Genomic DNA, 8112 nt, shown 5'->3' on the forward strand with positions numbered 1-8112 from the left:
CCGTCAACCTGTTTCTTCATGCAGTGTCCGACTGCACACCGTCAACCTGTTTCTTCCTGCAGTGTACGACTGTACTCCGTCAACCTGTTTCTCCATGCAATGTTCTACTTTGACAGCATGTACTCCACCATTCTGTTGCTTCATGCAGTGTCAGGCAGTGACAGCATGCGTCACGTTATTCTGTTCCTTTATGTAGTGTTCATGATTGAGTACATGCATTCCGTCAACCTGTTGCTTCATACAGTGTCCGACTGCACTCCGCCATAATGTTGCTTCATACAGTGTCCGACTGCACTTCGCCAATCTGTTGCTTCATACAGTGTCTGACTGCACCCCGCCATTCTGCTGTCCGACTGCACTCCGCCATTCTGTATTCTGGTATTTTTCTTCTAGAAGTGTCTAAACTCCAAGATGAGATGACTTTAAATAAGCGCATCCATTCAAAAATTACCTTGTTTATCGTAACAAATTCACAGATATGAAAAAAAAACCGGAAATCACGGTTGTTTTGATAAGCAATATTTTGTCTTTATAAAATGTTTTGAGATGCTCCCTAAAATGACAGTTCTCTATAGTGGCTTCGTTCTGTCGTGTTAAAAGCGCCAACGCAACAAATTAGCGTGCCAGTAAGACAAATAATGGCACTCTTGTTTTTAGTTCTGACATGTTGGCAGCCTTCAAAAACGCCAACACACAAAATAGCGTACCAGTACGACAAATAATGGCACTCTTATTTTTGGTTCTGACATGTTGGCAGGCTTCAAAAACGCCAACACAACAAAATAGCGTACCAGTACAAATAATGGCACTCTTGTTTTTGGTTCTGACATGTTGGCAGCCTTCAAAAACGCCAACACAACAAAATAGCGTGCCAGTACGACAAATAATGGCGCTCTTATTTTTGGTTCTGACATGTTGGCAGCCTTCAAAAACGCCAACACAACAAAATAGCGTACCAGTACGACAAATAATGGCACTCTTGTTTTTGGTTCTGACATGTTGGCAGCCTTCAAAAACGCCAACACAACAACATAGCGTGCCAGTACGACAAATAATGGCACTCTAGTTTTTGGTTCTGACATGTTGGCAGCCTTCAAAAACGCCAACGCAACAGAATAGCGTGCCAGTACGACACATAATGGCACTCTTGTTTTTGGTTCTGACATGTTAGCAGCCTTCAAAAACGCCAACACAACAAATTAGCGTACCAGTACGACAAATAATAGCACTGTTATTTTTGGTTCTGACATGTTGGCAGCCTTCAAAAGCGCCAACGCAACAAATTAGCGTAGCAGTACGACAAATAATGGCACTGTTATTTTTGGTTCTGACATGCTGGAAGCCTTCAAAAACGCCAACGCAACAATTCAGCGTGCCAATAAGACAAATAATGGCACTCTCATTTTTGGTTCTGACATGTTGGCAGCCTTCAAAAGCGCCAACGCAACAAACTAGCGTACCAGTAAGACAAATAATGGCACTCTTATTTTTGGTTCTGACATGTTGGCAGCCTTCAAAAACGCCAACACAACAAATTAGCGTGCCAGTAAGACAAATAATGGCACTCTCATTTTTGGTTCTGACATGTTGGCAGCCTTCAAAAGCGCCAACGCAACAAATCAGCGTGCCAGTAAGACAAATAATGGCACTCTCATTTTTGGTTCTGACATGTTGGCAGCCTTCAAAAACGCCAACGCAACAAATTAGCGTGCCAGTAAGACAAATAATGGCACTCTCATTTTTGGTTCTGACATGTTGGCAGCCTTTAAAACCGCCAACGCAACAAATTAGCGTGCCAGTACGATAAATAATGGCACTCTCATTTTTGGTTCTGACATGTTGGCAGCCTTCAAAACGCCAACACAACAAAATATCATGCCAGTACGACAAATAATGGCACTCTCATTTTTGGTTCTGACATTCTGGCAGCCTTCAAAAACGCCAACACAACAGAATAGCGTGCCAGTAAGACAAATAATGGCACTCTCATTTTTGGTTCTGACATGTTGGCAGCCTTCAAAAACGCCAACACAACAAATTAGGGTGCCAATAAGACAAATAATGGCACTCTTATTTTTGGTTCTGACATGTTGGCAGCCTTCAAAAACGCCAACACAAGAGAATACCATATCTTTTTTTTTCTTTTGGCGTGTTGGCGCGTTTGAAGGGCACCAATGCAACAACATGCTTGAACGACAAATAAGCGTGCCGATACGATAAATAAGGTGCCTGTAATGTCTGACATATATGCTTTCATTCTTCTGCAGGGGATATAAGTCCGTCCGTTCGTCCGTCTGTCCGTCAGAGAAAATGGGTGTTACACATCCTCAAAAGTATTTTATCTACCGTTTTGAGATTTTATAGGTTAGAAGTTGCACGTCTGAGTTCTTGATTTTAGCTCACCTGAGCACAAAGATCACTGTGTCCGTCGTCCTTCGTTCACAATTTCATTGTTAGCTATCTAGAGATCACAATTTTATCCTAATCTAAATTAGACATAATTAGAATGTTTATATGAACGAAATCTCTGCAGAGTTTGAAATAGAGTCATCATAGCTCAAACACTTGGTGACTAAGTTAAATAACAGAAACTTTGTAAATACACGTCATGCCATTTTCCTACTTAATCCATATGAAACCTGGACAGAATGTTTGTATTTATATAGTTCAAGTTTGAATCTGAATTTATCTAGGGTCAAACATTATGTCACTAAGTCAAATCATGAAAAAACATTGTTATATATATTATTATACAGTATAACCTCTCCAGAGCGGCCCTCTCTTAAGAAAAAACCTCTCTATAACAACATCATCAAAATTTCCCCAAGCTGAAATATACTAGCAAATTTACCTCTCCTGAACAACAACCTCTAAACAACAATCAGTATTTGTATCTCCCAAAGTGTGTCGCTCTCAAGAGGTTGCACTGTATTATCTTTTTGATTTTGATTTTGGAACCTGACTTTATATAAAACTTAGATATAATTTTGATCTAAATTATTTGAATTTAAAAACTAGGTCACATGGTCAAATCATATATCAACACTGTTAACAACCTAGAGGCATTTTTACCACAAAGGATCTTTGCGAAACCGGGTCAGAATGTTTGCATTTATAAGATATAGATCAACTCTGAATCTTTGCTGGTTATCAAGGACCAAAGAGTTATCAAGGACCAAAGAGACAAAAATGTGTACTTGATCTATATGAAGCAAAGTAATGTTTGTTTTAACTGAATTAAGGTCAGTTTTGAAACCGGGGTTAAAAGCTTGGCCACTAGATAAAATTATAGAAAGTCATTCTTAACATTATAGAAGTCATATTTTCTGTATGAAATTTAGTCAGAATAAATTCAAAATTGCGTTATCTGAGATTTTAAAGTAGGTCACTAGGTCATTAGATCACTAGGTCAAATTATAACCTATAGCCGATAACCCAGTTTTAAAATTGAGTTATATTTCATTAAGACAGACATCTATGTTTCATACAGATCAGGTAGACAATATGGCCTCTACAGTGTTAATGTTTTCTATGACTTGACATACTGAATTTTGATCTCAGATGACCATGTTTCAAATATATCCGATAGAAAATATTGCCCCTAGAGCGTTTACAAAACTTTTCTTTGATTTTACCTGTGAAATCCCAGATAACCCAGTTCCAGTTTTAATCTAGATTCTGAAAAATTATGACCAAGTTCATTATACTAGTAGATCTAGTAGACAATATGGCCTCCCGAGAATACTAACAATATTATCTATGAGTTGCCCAAGTGGCCTATTTTTTGACCCAATTTCAAACACGTTCAACATTTGTTAAGACAAACATTCTGACAAAGTTGCGTTGTGATGGGACCTGAATTTGACCTATACCATGCACGGCGACGCCGGACGCCGGATACAGGGCGAACGCATTAGCTCACCTTGAGCACTTTGTGCTGCACAGTTTCTAATGTTGAATACCATTCCAGTAAAGTGTTATGACGGTAAGTGAAACAAATACATTTGGAGATATGTGTAACAAAACTATTCTCTTGGGGATAGACAGACGGACAAATACACAAACAAACAAATCTATATCATACCAACAGCAAAGTGGAGTATGATGAGCCAAACCTTATCACCGTAATATAGGCTCGTTTTTCCTGTCGCAAACAGTTTAATTAAACACACCAATTGGGCAATTTCACCTAACTCTTCCTCATACCACTAACACTGCAACATTACCATAATTCTATCTCATACCACTAACACTGCAACATTATCATAATTCTACTTCATACCACTAACACTGCAACATTACCATAATTCTGCCTCATACCACTAACACTGCAACATTATCATAATTCTACCTCATACCACTAACACTGCAACATTACCATAATTCTACCTCATACCACTAACACTGCAACATTATCATAATTCTACCTCATACCACTAACACTGCAACATAATCATAATTCTACCTCATACCACTAACACTGCAACATTACCATAATTTTACCTCATACCACTAACACTGCAACATTGCCATAATTCTACCTCATACCACTAACACTGCAACATTATCATAATTCTACCTCATACCACTAACACTGCAACATTATCATAATTCTACCTCATACCACTAACACTGCAACATAATCATAATTCTACCTCATACCACTAACACTGCAACATTACCATAATTTTACCTCATACCACTAACACTGCAACATTACCATAATTCTACATAATTCTACCTCATACCAGTAATATTCAATATAACTTTGTTTCATACAAGTTCTCGTACATTTATCTCATATCTGTTACTCTACGTACCATCATTACTATGCTTGATACCAATAACTCTGCAACGGCACAGAATCTTTACTTCGTGCCAGTACTCTGTAACACCACAATGAATTTACTTTACACAAGTTGTGTTTTTTTTTCAGCATCATCGTAACTTTAGCTTGACTATATCCCAGTTGAACAAAATAATGATATGGAGTTCATATGCGAAGGAATTTTATCACGAGGGCTTAACATTAACGACATCCACCAAAAATGCCTGATTTGTGTGGTTTAAGGTGGAATGCGCCTAATTCGAAGTTGTTGGGTCCCGTTTCGACATTTTGTTTAATATAAAATTCAGCATATTCCTCACTGAATACGTATTTTCCTTTTTTTGATATTTTTCTGACTTTTTTCTCAGCAAACCTTCAAACACGTCCATTGACGTCCATTTTTTATGAACCGCGATTTCACGTCCGGTTTTCGTAAATCGTTCTATTCATTCTATAAGAATCGATTTGCTTGTTTCTCATCATAATTTCTTTTAAAAATGTCTTTAAAATGGTGTATAATTTGTGGAGATCATTTTGACGTGAAAGACGATATTTACGTTAAAATGACGTCAGGGCGACAAATATGACGTTGAGCTTTGTATAAGGCATTGACTTTTGACGCTATCACGTAATAATTCGACATAAATCCCGCACGATAACTCAAACGATAACATGTTTGATAATTATGATTTTTCTTCATTAAAACGTTTAAATACTGAAAATATTTTTGTATAACATTACAGAATGCACTTAACTTCTATCATTGACAACCTTTTTGAGTTCAACGATGCATGAGAACCATAACATTCAAACAATAATATAAACATGCTGTCGTTTAAATTATCGTGCGGGAGTAGTACTAACAGTGATTTTGTTATATAATTATAACAAACAGTTTCAAACGTTCTTGTTTAATAGAATAATAAATCGGATCGTGTTAGAATGTGACTTTACCTCATGCCATTTACTCTGCAATACCTCTGTTTCTTTTATTCTTACCGTTTTCAAAAGTAGTCGAAAGTTCCACTACCGTCCACGAACAAGCTGAATCAAACCGAGCCTGCAACATTTTCGTTTATGTCGTGTTGAGCGACCTGTGGTTTTCCACCTTTTTATTTTATACAGGAAAAACGTTAAAACATTTTCTTTAAAGCCCTATAGTCAGAGATATATGATATACAATTTCATTTAATGGACTTATATCAAAGTTATACAAATCATGGCCATGCGATCAAAAGTGGCATATACTTTCAGATAGTAAAACCAATAGCTGAACATGTAGCGTTATCTGTTAGACCTGTATCAAACTTATGCAAATATCATTCCTTGGAACAGAAGTGGTCCCGTCCAAGGAAATCTTTTTTAACACCACAATAGTTTGAGCTTAGATATTAAGTATAAAGAATCGGCTATTTCACCTGTATCAAACCGTCTGTCATTGAGGTTCTTTTGTTTAACATAGTCCTAACATAGCAAAATATCTTTTAAAACTAGAATACTAGTAGCTGTCACTTAGACATTTGGTACTTTAAGCAATTATAAGTATCTTCTTAATATAAGAATCAATGCCTAAGAAACTTGATAAATATATATCACTGTATATATTTCAGGGATGGATGGTGTCCCCTTGGGGAAGCCAGTGACTTTCGTGCCGGTAGTTCTGTGGTCTGTTCTCCATGTTGCAAAATGCACGCTAATGTTGGGTCAGTTTCCCGGCTCGGTCGGTTTACTTCCAATGGTGCCTACATATAACACGGCACATGTGTTTCGGCAGTTTGTTCCACAGTACCGACAACCACCATTTAGCAGATCATTTTATTTCAGCAGACCAGACATACCACTCACGCAGACTCAAGTTGTAGGCCGCAGGCTTCCAAATAACTACTTACCACGTGTCCACTCCAACCATGGTAGAAGAATACCCGCTCTTCCTTCAAGAATAAGATCTTTTAGAACGTACAACAAACAGAAAGACCAGCCACGGCCACACGTATCCGAGGTACTTAAAACTCGACCTCAGTCCCAGTCGAAAACGATTTCGATGGGCAATGCACCACTGACTAACGTTATGCCACACCCCAAACCAAGAAATATGAAAGCGACTAAAAGAATGAGATACCGTTTAGTGGCGAAGGCTAAAAGTTTTTCGGGAATATTAAAGGGTACGTCACTGGACGTAACAAAAGTGTGAATTTATTCTATGTTCTGTAAAGAACAGATATCTACGAGTACAATAACGAAAACATGAACTAGTTACTGGACCTCCAGCTACTGCCAATAGTAATTCGTATTCCAGTGTAAAACAACAGTAAACACTTACCATGGTGCACAAGTTTATTTTAGATTCAGTCAGGTATAGGCTTTAGAATACATAAATATTGTTTTATCATAAATGTGCATACAGAGTTTCGCTATTATTTAATTTTGATACTTTTTATGTCAATAAATGCATAATATTGTGTTCTCGAAAATAATATATGTACAATTTATATTTAGCAGTTTTCAGTATAATGATGCCGCCATATAGCTAAAGACTTGTTACCGTCGCGGCAGAGACTTTTTTATTTTAATTCTAAGGATGTTATTCCTGTCCTGCCTCGCATCTCCTACCAACTGTCTACCAATTTTTTAATTTGTGAAGGACACTTATATTAGCCTTGTCCGTCAATCTGACCGTCCTTCATTGCGACAAAATTTGTGTCGTGCATATGACAAACATATTATCAAACAGTGTATGGCACACTGTTTGATCCATCATTTTCAAAACAATGGACTTCCTAGATGTCTTTTTAAATATAAGACTATTCCACTGATATTATACATTATTTCTAAAGAACTCTGAGAGCGGTAATAGGAACTTTTGAAATTTTCAAAATATATTGAGTAGCTTTGAATTTAACGACAAAAACTTCAAATGTTCACCTAAAGCTAAATGACTTGTACATAAATTCAAAACTTTCAGTATCTTCTTTGTCAGAAACTATTATCTGGATTGTGAAATCATTCTTTTAACCGGGTGATAATCCACCAGATGCGTTCAGATTATTCTGTAAAAAACATGACTACCAGAGCTAAAAATTGAAAGTTTTAAACTTAAACCAGTGGCCTTCAGTTAAAGATTGTACCTAAAAAAAAATTAAATTCTACTTTATAAGTTTTTTTTCCAGTATTAAATGATAGCTTAATACACGAATTTACTAGAATTATTTATGTTTTTACGTTTGTACCCAAGGCCTTTGTTCGAAGGCAGAGCATAAAGAGAAACACCATTAAGGTTTCCAATA

This window comes from Mercenaria mercenaria, chromosome 9 (genome assembly GCF_021730395.1).
Source record: "Mercenaria mercenaria strain notata chromosome 9, MADL_Memer_1, whole genome shotgun sequence".
Classification (NCBI taxonomy): domain Eukaryota; kingdom Metazoa; phylum Mollusca; class Bivalvia; order Venerida; family Veneridae; genus Mercenaria; species Mercenaria mercenaria.